The 18,167-nt window shown below is 34.5% G+C and overlaps 1 protein-coding gene across 3 annotated transcripts in view; it reads left to right on the plus strand.

The window, feature by feature from the left end:
* GRID2 (glutamate ionotropic receptor delta type subunit 2) overlaps positions 1-18,167 on the plus strand; it is a gene marked incomplete at its 3' end in the record, with an annotated part of 1,358,095 nt that overhangs the window by 691,407 nt on the left and 648,521 nt on the right. The gene's annotated exons all lie outside the window — the stretch shown is intronic.

The following is an 18,167-nucleotide window of genomic DNA, read 5'->3' on the forward strand; positions in this document are numbered from 1 at the left end:
GGTCCATCCACCTCACTACAAATAACAAAATTTCGTTTCTTTTTATAGCTGAGTAATATTCCATTGTATATATGTGCACGTCTTCTTTATCCATTCATCTGTCAGTGGACACTTAGGTTGTTTCCATATCCTGGTTATTGTAAATAGAGCTGCAGTGAACATTATGGTAAATGACTCTTTTTGAATTATGGTTTTCTCAGGGTATATGTCCAGTAGTGGGATTGCTGGGTTCTATGGTAATTCCATTTTTAGTTTTTTAAGGAACCTCCATACTGTTCACCATAGTGGCTGTATCAATTTACATTCTGTATGAGGGCTCCCTTTTCTCCACACCCTCTCCAGCATTTATTGTTTGTAGATTTTTTGATGATGTCCATTCTAACCGGTGTGAGATGATATTGCATTGTAGTTTTCATTTGCATTTCTCTAATGATTAATGATGCTGAGCATTCTTTCATGTGTTTGTTGGCAATCTGCATATCTTCTTTGGAGAAATGTCTATTTAGGTCTTTGGCCCATTTTTTGACTGGGTTTTTTTGTTTTTTTGATATTGAGCTGCATGAGCTGCTTGTAAATTTTGGAGATTAATCCTTTGTCAGTTGCTTCATTTGCAAATATTTTCTCCCATTCTGAGGGTTGTCTTTTCGTCTTGTTTATGGTTTCCTTTGCTGTGCAAAAGCTTTTAAGTTTCATTAGGTCCCATTTGTTTACTTTTGTTTTTAGTTACATTTCTCTAGGAGGTGGGTCAAAAAGGATCTTGCTGTGATTTATGTCATAGAGTGTTCTGCCTGTGTTTTCCTCTAAGATTTGATAATGTCTGGCCTTACATTTAGGTCTTTAACCCATTTTCAGTTTATTTTTGCATATGGTGTTAGGGACTGGTCTAATTTCATTCTGTTACATGTAGCTGTCCAGTTTTCCCAGCACCACTTATTGAAGAGTCTGTCTTTTCTCCACTGTATATCCTTTCCTCCTTTATCAAAGATAAGGTGACCATATGTGCATGGGTTTATCTCTGGGCTTTCTCTCCTGTTCCATTGATCTATATTTCTGTTTTTGTGCCAGTACAATACTGTCTTGATTACTGTAGCTTTGTACTATGGTATGAAGTCCGGGAGCCTGATTCCTCCACCTCCGTTTTTCGATCTCAAGATTGCTTTGGCTATTCGGGGTCTTTTGTGTTTCCATACAAATTGTGAAATTTTTTGTTCTAGTTCTGTGAAAAATGCAGGTGGTAGTTTGATAGGGATGGCATTGAATCTGTAGATTGCTTTGGGTAGTAGAGTCATTTTCACAACGTTGATTCTTCCAATCCAAGAACATGGTATATCTCTGCATCTATTTGTATCATCTTTAATTACTTTCATCAGTGTCTTATAGTTTTCTGCCTACAGGTCTTTTGTCTCCTTAGGTAGGTTTATCCTAGGTATTTTATTCTTTTTGTTGCAATGGTAAATAGGAGTGTTTTCTTAATTTCACTTTCAGATTTTTCATCATTAGTGTATAGGAATGCAAGAGATTTCCATGCATTAATTTTGTATCCTGCTACTTTACCAAATTCATTGATTAGCTCTAGTAGTTTTCTGGTAGCATCTAGGATTCTCTTTGTATAGTATCATGTCATCTGCAAACAGTGACAGCTTTGCTTCTTCTTTTCCAATTTGTATTCCTTTTATTTCTTTTTCTTCTCTGACTTCTGTGGCTAAAACTTCCAAAACTGTGTTGAATAATAGTGGTGAGAGTGGGCAACCTTGTCTTGTTCCTGATCTTAGTGGAAATGCTTTCAGTTTTTCACCATTGAGGGCGATGATAGCTGTGGGTTTGTCATATATGGCCTCTATTATGTTGAGGTAAATTCCCTCTTTGCCTACTTTCTGGAGGGTTTTTATCATAAATGGGTGTTGAATTTTGTCGAAAGCTTTCTCAGCATCTATTGAGAAGATCATATGGTTTTTCTCCTTCATTTGTTAATATGGTGTATCACATTGATTGATTTGCATATATTAAAGAATCTTTGCATTCCTGGGATAAACCCCGCTTCATCATGGTGTATGATCCTTTTAATGTGCTGGTGGATTCTGTTTACTAGTATTTTGTTGAGGATTTTTACATCTATGTTCATCAGTGGTATTGGTCTGTAGTTTTATTTCTTTGTGACATCTTTGTCTGGTTTTGGTATCAGGGTGATGGTGGCCTCATAGAATGAGTTAGGGAGTGTTCCTCCTTCTGCTATATTTTGGAAGAGTTTGAGGAGGATAGGTGTTAGCTCTTCTCTAAATGTTTGATAGAATTCGCCTGTGAAGCCGTCTGGTCCTGGGCTTTTGTTTGTTGGAAGATTTTTAATCACAGTTTCAATTTCAGTGCTTGTGATTGGTCTGTTCATATTTTCTATTTCCTCCTGGTTCAGTCTCAGAAGTTTGTGCATTTCTAAGAGTTTGTCCATTTCTTCCAGGTTGTCCATTTTATTGGCATATAGTTGCTTGTAGAAATCTCTCATGATCCTTTGTATTTCTCCAGTGTCAATTGTTACTTCCCCTTTACATTTTTAATTCTATTGATTTGAGCTTCTCCCTTCTTTCTTCATGAGTCTGGCTAATGGTTTATCAAATTTGTTTATCTTCTCAAAGAACCAGGTTTTAGTTTTATTGTTCTTTGCTATCATTTCCTTCATTTCTTTTTCATTTATTTCTGATCTCATCTTTATGATTTATTTCCTTCTGCTAAATTTGGGTGGTTTTTTGTTCTCTTTCTCTAATTGCTTTAAGTGTAAGTTTAGGTTGTTTATTTGAGATGTTTCTTGCTTCTTAAGGTAGGATTGTATTGCTATAAATTTCCCTCTTGGAACTGCTTTTGCTGCATTCCATAGTTTTTGGGTTGTTTTGTTTTCATTGTCATTTATTTCTAGGTATTTTTTTGATTTCCACTGTGATTTTTCAGTGATCTCTTGGTTATTAAGTAGTGTATTGTTTAGCCGCCATGTGTTTATATTTTTTACAGATTTTTTCCTGTAATTGATAACTAGTCTCATAGCGTTGTAGTCAGAAAAGATACTTGATACGATTTCAATTTTCTTAAATTTAGCAAGACTTGACTTGTGACCCAAGATATGATCTGTCCTGTAGAATGTTCCATGAGCACTTGAGAAGAAAGTGTATTCTTTTGTGTTTTGATGAAATTCCTATAACTAATTTTTTTGTTTTTGGATGAAATGTCCTATAAATATCAATTAAGTCCATCTTGTTTAATGTATCATTTAAAGCTTTTGCATCCTTATTTATTTTCATTTTGGATGATCTGTCTGTCCACTGGTGAAAGTGGGGTGTTAAATTCCCCTACTATGATTGTGTTACTGTTGATTTCCCCTTTTATGGCTGTTAGCATTTGCCTTATGTATTGATGTGCTCCTCTGTTGGGTGCATAAATATTTACAATTGTTATATCTTCTTCTTAGTTTGATCCCTTCATCATTATTTAGTGTCCTTCTTTGTCTCTTATAGTAATCTTTTTTTTAATCTGTTTTGTCTGATATGAGAATTGCTACTCCAGCTATCTTCTGATTTCCATTTGCATGGAATATCTTTTTCCATCCCCTCACTTTCAGTCTCTATATGTCCCTAGGTCTGAAGTGGGTCTCGTGTAGACAGCATATATGTGGGTCTTGTTTTTGTATCCATTCAGCCAGTCTATGTCTTTTGGTTGGAGCATTTACTCCATTTACATTTAAGGTAATTATCAGTATGTATGTTCCTATTACCATTTTTTAATTGTTTTGGGGTGTTATTTTAGGTCTTTTCCTTCTCTTGTGTTTCTTGCCTAGAGAAGTTCTTTAGTATTTGTTGTAAAGCTGGTTTGGTGGTGCTGAATTGTCTTAGCTTTTGCTTTTCTGTAAAGGTTTTAATTTCTCAGTCAATCAGAATGAGATCCTTGCTGGATAGAGTAATCTTGGTTGTAGCTTTTTCCCTTTTATCACTTTAAATATGTCCTGCCACTCCCTCCTGGCTCGCAGAGTTTCTGCTGAAAGATCAGCTGGTAACCTTATGGGGAATCCCTTGTATGTTATTTGTTGTTTTTCCCTTTCTGCTTTTAATATTTTTCTTTGTATTTAATTTTTGATAGTTTGATTAATATGTGTCTTAGCATGTTTCTCCTTGGATTTATCCTGTTTGGAACTTTCTGTGCTTCCTGGACTTGATTGACTATTTCCTTACCCATATTAGGAAAGTTTTCAACTATAATCTCTTCAAATATTTTCTCAGTCCCTTTCTTTGTCTCTTCTTCTTCTGGGATGCCTATAATTCGAATCTTGGTGTATTTAATATTGTCCCAGGAGTCTCTGAGACTGTCCTCAATTCTTTTCATTCTTTTTTCTTTATTCTGCTCTGCAGTAGTTATTTCCACTATTTTATCTTCCAGGTTACTTATCTGTTCTTCTGCCTCAGTTATTCTGCTATTTATCCCTTCTAGAGAATTTTTAATTTCATTTATTGTGTTGTTCATGATTGTTTGTTTGCTCTTTAGTTCTTCTAGGTCCTTGTTAAACGTTTCTTGTATTTTCTCCATTCTATTTCCAAGTTTGTGGATCATCTTTGCTATCATTATTTTGAATTCTTTTTCAGGTAGACTGCCTATTTCATCTTCATTTGTTATGCCTGGTGGGTTTTTACCTTGCTCCTTCATCTGCTGTGTGTTTCTTTGTCTTCTCATTTACTTAACTTACTGTGTTTGGGATCTCCTTTTCACAGGCTGCTTGTTCATGGTTCCCGTTGTTTTTGGTGTCTTTCCCCAGTGGCTAAGGTTGGTTCAGTGTGTTGTGTAGGCTTCCTGGTATTGGTGCCTATGTTGTGGTGGATGAGGCAGGATCTTGTCTTTCTGGTGGGCAGGTCCACGTCTGGTGGTGTTTTTTGGGGTGTTTGTGACCTTATTATGATTTTAGGCACCCTCTCTGCTAATGGGTGGGGTTGTGTTCCTGCCTTGCTGGTTGTTTTGCATAGGGTGTCCAGCACTGTAGCTTGCTGGTCATTGAGTGGAGCTGGGTCTTGGTGTTGAGATGGGATCTCTGGGAGATTTTCATCGTTTGATATTACGTGGAGCTGCGAGGTCTCCGGTGGCCCAGTGTCCTGAAGTTGGCTCTCCCACCTCAGAAGCACAGCCCTGACGCTTGACTGGAGCACCAAGAGCGTGTCATCCACACAGCTCAGAATAAAAGGGAGAAGAAAAGGATAAAGAAAGAAAAAGATAAAATAAAATAATATAAAGTAAAGTAAAATTTAAAAGTTATTAAAATAAAAAACAAAAAATCAATATTAGGAAAAGTTTTTTAAGTGATTACTATATGGTTTCTTTTAAATAAACATCTTTCCTATAGTTGATTAATATCGGGTGGCTTAGACTTTTTAAGGCAACTGTAAGCTTCTAAAAAGTGTGGACACGTTGCATTACACTGTTTTTGTATTCCTTTTGGCATGTCCTTAATAGGTGACTGAATCAATGATTATAGACCTTCCTCTCTAAGTAATTATAATCTTTAGTAATCTGTTACCTCAAACTATACTTCAGGTTCCTTCAAGTAAAAGAGTAGAGTCATGTGAATAAGGGTGATACAAATTATAGTACTGTATTACTTTGCTGTTAGAAAAGGACTTTCACATACATGTTTTCATTTGTGATTAACAAGAGCTGTATGAGGCAAATTGGGTAAAATGACCACCATTTGCTTTATAGGTATTTCTGAAGGTAAAAAGAGATTTAAAAAAATGGCTTTGAAATGAAATCTCTAACATTATGGGAAATATCATTATATTATTACCAATGTGGATAAAACATTTGTTTGCAGTTGGTGCCCTGAAGTCTCATTAAAACAATCTCCCTGGATATCATTTGTGGGAATAGTTGAGGGTCGTATGACAGAGAAGGTGCTATGAAGTATAAAACACTGCTGTGTTTCATGGAAAAACATAGGAAAGAGACTGTCATCATAAGAAATGGTATTTCTAGAGATTTCTTCTTTGATATAAATCCAAATGAATCCTAATATCTTAGTCTGTTTTGTCTCTGAAAAATGGAAAATTGTCCATAATCACAATATTATGTTAGAACATTCCCTTTTCTCCTTTTTTTCTTGGGGGACAGGGGGAAGAGAAGGTGTTAAATTTAGTGCTCTATCTCTATGTATATATATGTTAGACACATTCAGAAGAAAATGGTTCTGTTACAAATAGATAAACCTTTTTTTGAAAGAGTCGTAAACCCTTACACAGTGGAAAAAAAAATTTTAATGCTGGGGCAGTTTAAACAGGCATATATAAATAAAAGCCATTATACTCTTGTCATTTTAAGCTTGCAAGAGTATTCTGGTTTACAAAAGCACCCAACCCCAACATGGAAACAGGAAGATAAACATGGCCTTAAAATGAATCAAAACAGAGGTATGTAAAGCCAAACTTTAAGAAACAGAAAAACGTTTTCTATTTCTAAGTCAAAATGCAACCAATTAAGTTAGAATGTGCCAACTAGAGGGAAGATTGATCAGTAATAGAAGCAAGGAGAGAGAGAGGGAAGTGTTGGTGTGATGTCTCCTGGGAAACCATGTAGTCTGATCACCACCTTTAATGCAAAAAGAAACTGAAACCCAGAAAGAAAAAGTGATTCTTGTCCAAGGCTGATCACTGATTCACATTTGAACCAGAACTAAAAATCAGGATTCTTCACATACACCCTAGGTTTCTAAATTATAGACCCAACACATTTCCCCTCTCTGAAAGCAACAGTTTCTAGGCAATAGCAGAAATACAGCAGGCTGGGCTTCCCTGCTGATGCAGTGGTTAAGAATCTGCCTGCCAATGCAGAGAACACAGGTTCTAGCCCTGGTCCAGGAAGATCCCACGTGCTGCGGAGCAACTAAGCCTGTGCACCACAACTACTGAGCCTGCACTCTAGAGCTGGTGAGCCACAACTACTGAGCCCTCGTGCCACAACTACTGAAGCCCATGTGCCTAGAGCCCGTGCTCCACAAGAAAAGCCACTGCAATGAGAAGCCCACGCACCACAACAAATGGTAGCCCCCGCTTGCCGCAACTAGAGAAAGCCCATGCACAGCAACGAAGACCCAACATAGCCAAAAATAAATAAAATAAATAATAAAAAAAGAAAGAAATACAGGATGTTATTTGGTTGTTTTTGTTGTTGTTGTTATTTTTTCATGCTGGTATCAATGATTAGGAAGATTGTCATGCCAGCCTAGTGTTTTGATTTTGTATCTTCCCTTGGAAGAAACATTATCTTTGTATGTTTAAGTAACTTGCACACAAAAATTTGCATCAAAAATTTAAATACAGGCCTTTTCAATAACTTTCACAGTGCTGCTTTAAAAAAACAAAACAAAAAAAACAGAACCAAAAAAACTTATAAAAGAGGCCATATGACTTAGTGAAAAGCTGTCTTTTGAAAAAGTTGCCACACATTTTATTCCATGCTTTTCAGGAATTATCTCCTTTCACTTCATAATTGCTGCTAGCAGTGGCCAAGCTAACTATTAAATAGTGTTTTTGACCTTATGAACTGTTTCATAGTTCTGTAAAGTACATAGACATTTTTTCCCCAGGAATAGAAATGCTTCTGATACTATGTTGAAAGGCATTATTAGTGAAATTAGAATATGATAACAAACTGCAGATGGTAAAAGATTACTTCCTGGCAGAGAATAAATCCAAGTGCATTTTATGCTAAGTGACATGTGATTATCCATAAATTGTAATAGTGGTGATAGATTCACAAATGGATAACTGTGATCTAGCTGCTGTTGCCAAATATATGTCTGAATCAGATCAAGATAAAATCATATATTAAAGACTGAGAAGAAAATTAAAATAGTTTTGAAATTAATTGGAATATATTACATTAGAAAATTATGAGTTTTCATATTTGCTACAATAAAGCATACAAGTAGTCATTTTAGTTCACTTAAAAACCATAGGTTCTGTTTAGTTTAAAATCATCTGAAACATACACATTATTAAAATATTATTTTAATCATATTAAATTTTTAAATGAATGTTTATAGACTAAAGAGGTAACAGACTGTATTTGATGTATTACTGCTACAAAAGCATCCATGGAGAATATTGTTTTTAAAGACATATTTAATGTTCTAATCTATTACATATGTTTATAGACTAAAGAGGTAACAGACTGTATTTGATGTATTATTGCTACAAAAGCATCCATGGAGAATATTGTTTTAAAAGACATATTAAATGTTCTAATCTCTTACATATTATATTGTATTCATGCTTTTAAGAAATATTTACTGAGGTAAATATTTACTGAGGTCCCCTATATGCCAAGAATATCTGAGTAAAAAAAAAAAAAAGCACAACATCTCTGCTTTCATGGAACTTATTTATGCTAGTCCTATTACAAAGGAATATTGATGTTTCTAAATAGTGCATGTAGGGAATGCTAAACAACACCTTTGTTATGAAGGACAACTTCTTCTCACTTCTCCCCTGCTACTTTTGTCAACTCCATTTAGGATTCTTCTTTATCAGCAAGAGTAGACTGCTTCCATGAAACAGGCAGACTTTGAGTAACATTAATGTGCTACGAAGACTAAAAGTAGTAGTGTAATTTGTAATGTAAGTAAGCTACTTTATTTTGTATCCACTTTGGAGATCAGACTGCAACTACACCATTCATTCAGTTGTTCATTCATTCATTCATGCAATTCATTCAATGCCTATGAAGACTAATCTTTGTTCTAGGTTTTGTGCAAAGGACACAAAGCTCCTGTTCTGATGTAGCTTATATTTTCTTGGGAAGAAAGACTGAAAATATAGAAACAAATAGGTATGTAGTAAGATGATGATAAATGTTAAGGAAAAATTAGAGTCACGAGATAGAGAGTAACAGGGATGCTATTGAAAGAGAGGCTGCAATAGCATAGGCTTAGCATGAGGGAATAAGATGAAAGAATATATGAGTAAAAAGCACCCAGGTAAAAGAAACAGAGAAAAGAGGCTGCAATGAAGAGAAAAAAGCCCTGTGTGGCTAAAGTAGAATGAGCAAGGCTGAATGTAATAGGGTTAGGTTCAGAGTTGTGACCAGGCGTGAGCTTATACAGGGCCTAGGGGGCTTATAAGAAAGTTCCCTTAAGATGAGTGATTTTTTTTTATTCATACAATTAGTGTGCCTGAATGTCATTGCTGTCAAGGAATAAAATATTAGTAAAAGAAATAAAATTATTCCTACTGATAGTCAAAGCAGTGCACTCTTTCAAATCCTTAAACTCTGTCTAAATGTAATTAACAAACTATGATTGAATTTACAAGATTCTAAGAACTGGGTTTCAAACAAACATTGGAGAAGACAGTGTATAATCCAGAAGACTGACATGCAAGTAGGTAATTACCCCAGATGTTGGAACTGTCAGACATTAACAACAAAAATAACTGTACTTAGTATGCGAGCAGGAAAGGTGAATAACATAAATGAATAATAAGGGAAATTTAGCAGAAAAAGTTTAGACTAAAGCAGTACATTAAAAAAAATGTAAAGGACTAAATAACCTATATTAGAACAAAAGAAAGGTCTAAAATTTGTGATCACAGATTCTACCCTAGAAAAAGAAGAGCAAACTAAACTCAAATTAAGCAGCAAAAAAGGAAATTATAAACATCAGAGTGGAAATCAATGATATAGAAAACAACAACAAAAAAGCAACAGATAAAAATCAACAAACACTCCCAACAAGCTAGTAATCAAAGACCAAATGTTTTTCTCCTAAGATCATGAACAAGGAAAAAGCGGCTGTTCTTACCATGTATATTCAACATTGTACTGGTACTAGCCAGTGCAATAGGCATAAAAAGGAAATAAAAAGGTACACAGATTAGAAAGGAAGAAGTACAAATGCCTTTATTTGAAGATTACATGACTATCTGAATCTACAAAAAAAAGGAAACTAAAACTAATAAGTGAGTTTAATAAGATTCTGTAATGCAAAATCAGTATGCAGCAATCTGATGTATTTCTATACTCTAGCCATGAAAAATTAAATTAAAATTTAAAAGTTTATTATTTTGTCTAGGTAATAAGTATTTTTATTGAAGTACAGTTTCATTTACAAAGAATATAAATATAAAAAATACTTAGCAACAAATATGTCGAAGGAAAGGAAGACCTGTTTACTGAATACTACAAAATATTGCTTATAAAAAATTTGACTGAATTAAATGAAGATATTTACCTCAGTAAATATACCATGGTAATAAATCAGAAGACTCAGTATTGTTAATATGTCAAAAAAAATTATTTGTATAGGCTCCTAGACTGCTGGAAAAATAATAGAAATCATAGTATAAATAGCATGGCAGTAGGAGAATGTGTGGAATGGTAGGCAGATGTGATGGCAAAGAACAGGAGATAGAGGTAAACATGAAACTGTAGACTGGGGCCAGATCGTGAAGGGCTTTGAACACCACGCCAAGAGCTTAAGCTTTTCTTGAAGAAGTTGGAAGTCACTGGCTGTTTTATCTGTGTTTAACTTTTAATTTTCAAGTAGTTTTAGATTTATAGAAAAATTGCAAAAATAGTGCAGAGTTCCTTTGTATTTCTCACCCCCTTCCCTTGATATTAATGTCTTACCTAGTCATAGTACAATTATCAAGGACAGGCAGTTAACACTAATACAATATTACTGAGTGAGCTACAGACCTTACTCAAAATTCATCAATTTCCTTAATAACTTTTTTCTGTTCTAGAATTTTATTCAGGATCCCATATTGCATTTAGTTGTCATTTCTCCTTAGTTCCTCCAGTCTGTAATAGCTCCTCAGTCTTTTATTGATGGCCTTTAAGACACAGAAATGACTTAGTGAGATCTAAAAAAAATAGATAATACTTGTTTACAATGTGGATGATTGGAGAAAGGTTAAGCTGAAGGCTATGAAATCACACCAGCTTGGAGACAGTTTTAGTAATTGGGTTAGTGGTGATATAGATTGGACTGAACACATAGTTCATCATATTTTTTACCAAGATCTTCTTATTCTTATAATATTTAATTTCCTGGAGTATACTAATATTCTGTCACTTGTCTTGAAAGAATCAGTTCTAAATCCAGGATGTGCCATATTATAAAAGAATAATAATTTTAATAACTAGAATGTCTGTAAAATGATGGGAAAAGTTTCAAAGACAGACATATAGTGTAATATAGATTACTATTCTTGTCACAATTGTGTTTAATCCTCACTTTTTGTTAGCTGGGATTATGCAGACAAAGATCAAATTTTACCTGTATCAACTAAATATAACATTCTGCACTCATGTAGTTTCTTAAAGTCCTATAGCTATCTTTCCAGGAGTCCTAACTTCTGTCAGCTGGTGATCAGTCATAGGGTATAGGATGGTGAAGATGTTGTTTTAGATAAATTTATCATTTTATAAGTCCATAGGCTGTGGGAGGAAGGCCTTTCTACATGTGATATTAAGCAAAATATTCCCAAAAGTCAAAGATTGACCAATTTGATTGTATAATAATCTTAAATCTTCTAAACTGTACATAGATTTAAAATACAGGAAGAGTAAAGAGAGCTATTTTAACATATAAATAACAGATAAAGGGCTGATACTGAAAATATGTGACACTTTCCTTCAAATTAATGACAAAAAGACAAACCCATTCAAAGGTCACATTTGTTGCCTATCCTTCCATCCTCATCTTACAGCACTCTCCATCGTGGTCTCTGTACTCTAGCTACCTGCTTCTTCCTTCTGCCTCTTAGGTAATACATGGTCTTTCTACCACAGCATCTTTCTGTGGCAGAAAGCATCTACCACATTATATTTCTTCTAGTTGGAAATATTCTCTTCACCCCTTTTCATCAAGGTAACTCCTTTTCACTACTTATTCTTCATATTCCCAACTCATAGTCTAGGAAAAATGCTTTTGAGCTACTATAGACTAATGACTCCTTTTGACCTAACTGCTACTTACAACATCATTATACATTCATGTGAACATCTTATGTCTCTCCCATTATACACTTACCTATTTTTGACCCTTTCATCCTGAGTACCTGACACTTGCCTGGTATAGTGTATACATTTGACGTATGCAACATATAGATGTATATGTACATAAATATGTGTGTCCATTGCATAATTACCAAACTAACATTAAAAGGAGAAGGGGCTAATATGAATTTTTATAAAATAGGAGGCTATGGAAATACATAATTGAAAGGTTGTAAAGTACATACTAATATCATAAAATCCAGGTTCCAGCCTTGTCTCCACTACTTACTGAAAACGTAAGAATAAGACTGAATTTAGTGTTCAATAAATGAGGATAGGAATTTATTCAATATAATCATGTCGATAAAATGGTAAAATGAATATAAAAACATTTTGAAAGTTCCAAACATATATACATAGATAAAGTAATATTTAGGCAATAGTTTTTATCATTTTTATCAAATCATTGTTGGTAAAACCACTCTAGGGCTTGACTGGAATTATACTTAATATTTCATTGTTGCTTCTCAGTAGCTTTTCTCATCCTTGGCCAAATATTTTGTATATAATCTACATATTTGGAGCTGAAAGTATAGAGGTAATGCCTTAATCCCAAATCCAAAAGGAAAAAAAAAGAGAATGGTATCAAAATCATTATACTTTCTCTTTTACATCTGGGAGGCTGACATTTTCTGAATCTTGTAGTAAGAGAGAGTTACGTGTCTTCCAGTTATTTATATGGGCCTTTATCTTTAAAAACAGCTATTTTCTACTTCTTATGGCCCAGGCATTGACGTCTGTGCCAGGTCTGAATCCCAGCTCTGCCATTTACTAATGGTATGAATTTGGACCATGTATTTAACTTCATACATTCAAACTGAGCCAGTTTATTCAAAATGAGAAAAATAAAACTCTTCTATACAGGGTTGTTATGAACAGTAAATGGAAAAATAAAATTACTTATAGTAGGTCCTAGGTTAAATGTTTAGTCCATCTAAGGCTTAGATTATGAATTATAACTAAAGGTTCGTGATGGCAACAGATGACTGAAAAAATAGTTGACTGAAAATTGTTCAGCTGAGTTCACTTGATGACTGGTAATCAACCATTTTAGCCATTCATATTCTTTGTAAGAAAAAATTGTCTTAATGCTTTTTAATTATAATTAAATGAATTTTTCCATATTCTCACTTCCTAAGTAGATAATTATGATTAAATTGGACCTTGTAACACTATATATATAAAGACCATCTTTATTTAAAAGAATTTGTTTCAAATAATTGTATTTTTGGCAAACTACATTAATCATGTCAAATTAAACCCACCTTTAATATGCCACCTCTCAGATGGTTGCTGAAAATCATAATTTATGAAGAATGCTAAATATCTGGACAGGCTGAAACTGGTTTGTGTTACTATACTCTTACAACTATAAAAGCAAAGGTCAGGTGTGTTTTGGTAGATGAAAAAGGAAATAAGCAATTATAAATACTATGCTTGTGATTCGTTAATGAATGAAATAGAAAAAATAGTTAAATTCAGCTCTTGTAGAAAGAGTACAAATCTATCTCTTCTGCCATGTAAGCTTACCTTATTTTCTCATCTATAAGAGCTTACTGATGATAAAATTCAATATTGGGCCTCCCTGGTGGCGCAGTGGTTGAGAGTCCGCCTGCCGATGCAGGGGATACGGGTTCGTGCCCTGGTCTGGGAGGATCCCATATGCCGCGGAGCGGCTGGGCCCGTGAGCCATGGCTGCTGAGCCTGCGCATCTGGAGCCTGTGCTCCGCAACGGGAGAGGCCACAACAGTGAGAGGCCCGTGTACCGCAAAAAAAAATAATAATAAATAAATAAATAAATAAAATTCAGTATTGATTAATGATTTTTCAAGAAAAATAATCCATCATATTAAATGTGTTGATCAATTCTGAAATATGTCCAGATTTCAGATATTATAAAACATATCTGAGAAACTGCATACATTTTATTTTTTTAATTAATTCTTATTGGGGTAGAGTTTCTTTACAATGTGTGTTAAGTTCTACTGTACAGCAAAATGAATCAGCTATATATATACATATATCCCCTCTTTTTTGGATTTCGTTCCCATTTAGGTCACCACAGTGCATTAAGTAGAGCTCCCTGTGCTATACAGTATATTCTCATTAGTTGTCTATCTTATACATAGTATCAATAGTGTATATGTGTTAATCCCAATCTCCCAATTCCTCCCATTCCCCGCTTCCTCCTTGGTATCCATACATTTGTTCTCTACGTCTCGGTCTCTATTTTTGCTTTGCAAATAAGATCATCTATAACATTTTTCTAGATTCCACATATATGCATAAATATATGATATTTGTTTTTCTCTTTCTGACTTACTTGACTCTGTATGACAGTATCTAGGTCCACCCACACCTCTACAAATGGCCCAATTTCCTTCCTTTTTATGGCTGAGTAATATTCCATGGTATATATGTACCACATCTTTTTTATCCATTCCTCTGTTGATGGACATTTAGGTTGCTTCCATGTCCTGGCTATTGTAAATAGTGCTGCAGTGAGCATTGGGGTGCAAGTATCTTTTTGAATTATAGTTTTCTTAGGGTATATGCCCAGAGGTGGGATTGCTGGCTCATATGGTAGTTCTATTTTTAGTTTTTTAAGGAACCTCCATACTGCTTTCCATAGTGGCTGTATTAATTTACATTCCCACCAACAGTTTAGTAGGGTTCCCTTTTCTCCACACCCTCTCCAGCACTTTCTGTTTGTAGATTTTTTGATGATGGCCATTCTGACCAGTGTGAGGTGATACCTCATTGTAATTTGCATTTGCATTTCTCTAATAATTAGTGATGTTGAGCATCTTTTTATGTGTTTGTAGCCATCTGTATGTCTTCTTTAGAGAAATGTCTATTTAGGTCTTCCACCCATTTTTTGATTGGGTTGTTTTTTTTGATATTGAGCTGCATGAGCTCTTTGTATATTTTGGAGATTAATCCTTTGTCAATTGCTTCATTTGCAAATATTTTCTCCCATTTTGAGAGTTGTCTTTTCATCTTATTTATGGTTTCCTTAAAAGCAAAAGCTTTTAAGTCTAATTAGGCCCCATTTGTTTATTTTTGTTTTTATTTTCATTACTGTAGGAGGTGGCCCAGAAAAGATCTTGCTGTGGTTTATGTCAAAGAATGTTTTTCCTATGTTTTCCTCTAAGAGTTTTATAGTGTCAGGCCTTACATTTAGGTCTTTAATCCATTTTGAGTTTATTTTCTTGTATGGTGTTAGGGAGTGTTCTAATTTTATTCTTTTACAGGTAGCTGTCCAGTTTTCCCAGCACAACTTAATGAGGAGGCTCTCTTTTCAACATTGTATATTTTTGCCTCCTTTGTCATAGATTAGGTGACCATAGGTGCATGCTTTTATCTCTGGGCTTTCTATGCTGTTCCATTGATCTATATTTCTGTTTTTGTGCCAGTACCATATTGTCTTGATTACTGTAGCTTTGTAGTATAGTGTTAAGTCAGGGAGCCTGATTCCTCCACCTCTATTTTTCTTTCTCAAGATTGCTTTGCTGTTTGCAGTCTTTTGTGTCTCCATACAAATTTTAAGATTTTTGGTTCCAGTTCTGTGAAGAATGCCATTGGTAATTTGATAGGGTTTGCATTGAATCTGTAGATTTCTTTGGGTAGTATAGTCGCTTTCACAATATTGATTCTTCCATTCTAAGAACATAATATATCTCTCCATGTGTTTGTGTCATTTTTGGTTTCTTTCATCAGTATCTTATAGTTTTCTTCATACAGGTGTTTTGCCTCCTTAGGTAGGTTTATTCCTAGGTATTTTATTCTTTTTGTTGAATTGTGTAAATATTATATGTTACGTCTGAGTCAGAGAAACATGAAAGAATGAAATCTTCTTAGTTTATTACTGTAAATAGAAAGAAGATAAGGGTCACTTTTTGAGATACTTTTATTCTTATTAACTCTGTGTATCCTCTTTTCCTGTACCTCATCCCCACTCACAAACTAAGAAAATTAGAAAAGTAGGGAAGTTCTGCTCTCCAGTTATGGTTATATTGTCAACAATATTATTGGGAAAAAGTAAAGGAAAGTCAACGAATATTAGATGTTCTGCAAGTCACCTCAAAGAGCATTGCAGTTACAATCCACCAGACTTATTTATGTGTTCCAGAAAGGGTTACACCTCAGAACTACTCAGATAACATATCATAATGCAAATACATGACTACCAGTAGAACCTCTAGGAATGAAGTTAGTCAACTGTGTTAAATCTCTACTTTGAATTCTGTTGCCAGGGAGATTTTGGAAACAATATGGTAAGTAAATAGGGAGCTCTTTGAGGATAGAACCTGCCATATATATTACCTAGTCTTCAAAGAAGTTCCTGGCCCATTGTTGAAAGTTGATAATTAAGTGTTGAAGAATAAGTCTATGAATTGAATGTGCAAAAGTCCTGATGTGACTTAAAATCATTAGAAGATGTTATATCAGGACAAATTGGTCAATATAAATAAGTCAGAAGAAACGTCACAGGGGATAAGTGTATTCAAGAAGGATGGTGCTATCCAAAATTACTTACTGAGTTCTCATTGAATATTGAATAACATATAATCAGTTTCAAAATCCTTGATAGATTTTATTTTAATCTTATTTTACTTAATAAAAAAATAAGACAAACTGGTTAGCTTCAGAAATGAAAAAATAGTGCACATGAATATCATTTAACTTAAACTTATATATTTAGACAGAGAACTTCATTTCCATAACTGCCTAATGACCAAAAAGGGTGAAAGTGTTGCTAATTGCAGTTGCTATTAGAAAGAAAGAAAAAAGAAAGAAAAAGAAAAGAAAGAAGGAACACAAGAAAGAAAGAAGGAAGAGAGAGAAGGAAGGAGGGAAGGAAGGAAGGGAGGGAGGGAGGAAAGAAAAGAAGAGGAAAAAAGGTATGCTTTCAGCAATTAATGCAGGCTGCAAACATCTTTGATAGTGTTACAATTTCAGACAGCTGGAGTCACAAAACCAGCAAGCTGTTCAATATCCTCTATATGTTCGGAGGTGTGTGAGTACATGCATGCATAATTTAAGCAAATCACAGGGCTTGAAGTAATCAGTGGGAAAGCAGCATGCCATTGAGAAATCCTTGGCTTAGATTCTTATAATAAAACAGTGGTGGATACACACATAAACATGCTGATATTTCAAATTCAGTTTTCACCCTGTGTGTAATGAATTAACGTGTGCATTGTATGTAACTAAAACTCTAAATATTGCAGCCCTCTAACAGTCAAGACATGGAATTCTTATAGTAGAAGATAGACTGCTTCACTAGGCTTTGTTTCTGTTCTTGGTATAGCCCTTTATTTTCTCAAATCTGTCTTCTGCTGTCATGAGTCTCTTTTTTTATACTAACTTTTATATAGGGCCCTAGGAAGTGTCGATGCCCAGAGGAAATCAATTTCTCTGCTTCAACCAACATTTTATTTTGGTAAAATGGACAAAATGGGCATCATATATAGCTCTGCCAGGTTGCCTTGCAGACCTATTCTTAATGTTTCCAACTGTCAACAAGTACCAGTCTATTTTAGATGTGTGAGCTTTTTTTTTTTTCTCTCTATATTGGGACTACTGCTTTTTACAAACATGAGGATAGGCAATCTCCATTGAGGTTTCCCCGATGGACAGCTCTATCTTTTCTTTGCCATGTAAAAATTTAAGTTTGTAAATATCCCTTGCTTGCTATGGTGAAAAGGCTATTGAACAATGAGTTAGAGACCTGCTTTTTTTTTTTTTTTTTTTTTGAAGCGGGTGTTGTGTGTGTTCTTAACAACCGTAAACCATTGAAGGTTGGGGGCACTATAAGAGGGATGCATGTCTATGACTTGCAGGTTCCCAGTCTCTTCCTATGAGAAATCTAACTCGATTTTGCTACTCTTTTTGAGTCTCCGAATCCTTCTTCAAACAGTGTTCTAGGATGCGAACATACTGACAGTCACGGTTGGCATTGCAGTTAAAACTGATTTTCCATTCTGGACTACATGATCTCTAAATTACTTTTCAGATCTAATATTATATGGTTTTCTGATTGCAAATTTGATGATTCTTACTTTGATTTTATAGGGAAAATTCAGTTA

This window comes from Mesoplodon bidens (genome assembly GCF_964165515.1).
Source record: "Mesoplodon bidens genome assembly, chromosome: 1".
Classification (NCBI taxonomy): domain Eukaryota; kingdom Metazoa; phylum Chordata; class Mammalia; order Artiodactyla; family Ziphiidae; genus Mesoplodon; species Mesoplodon bidens.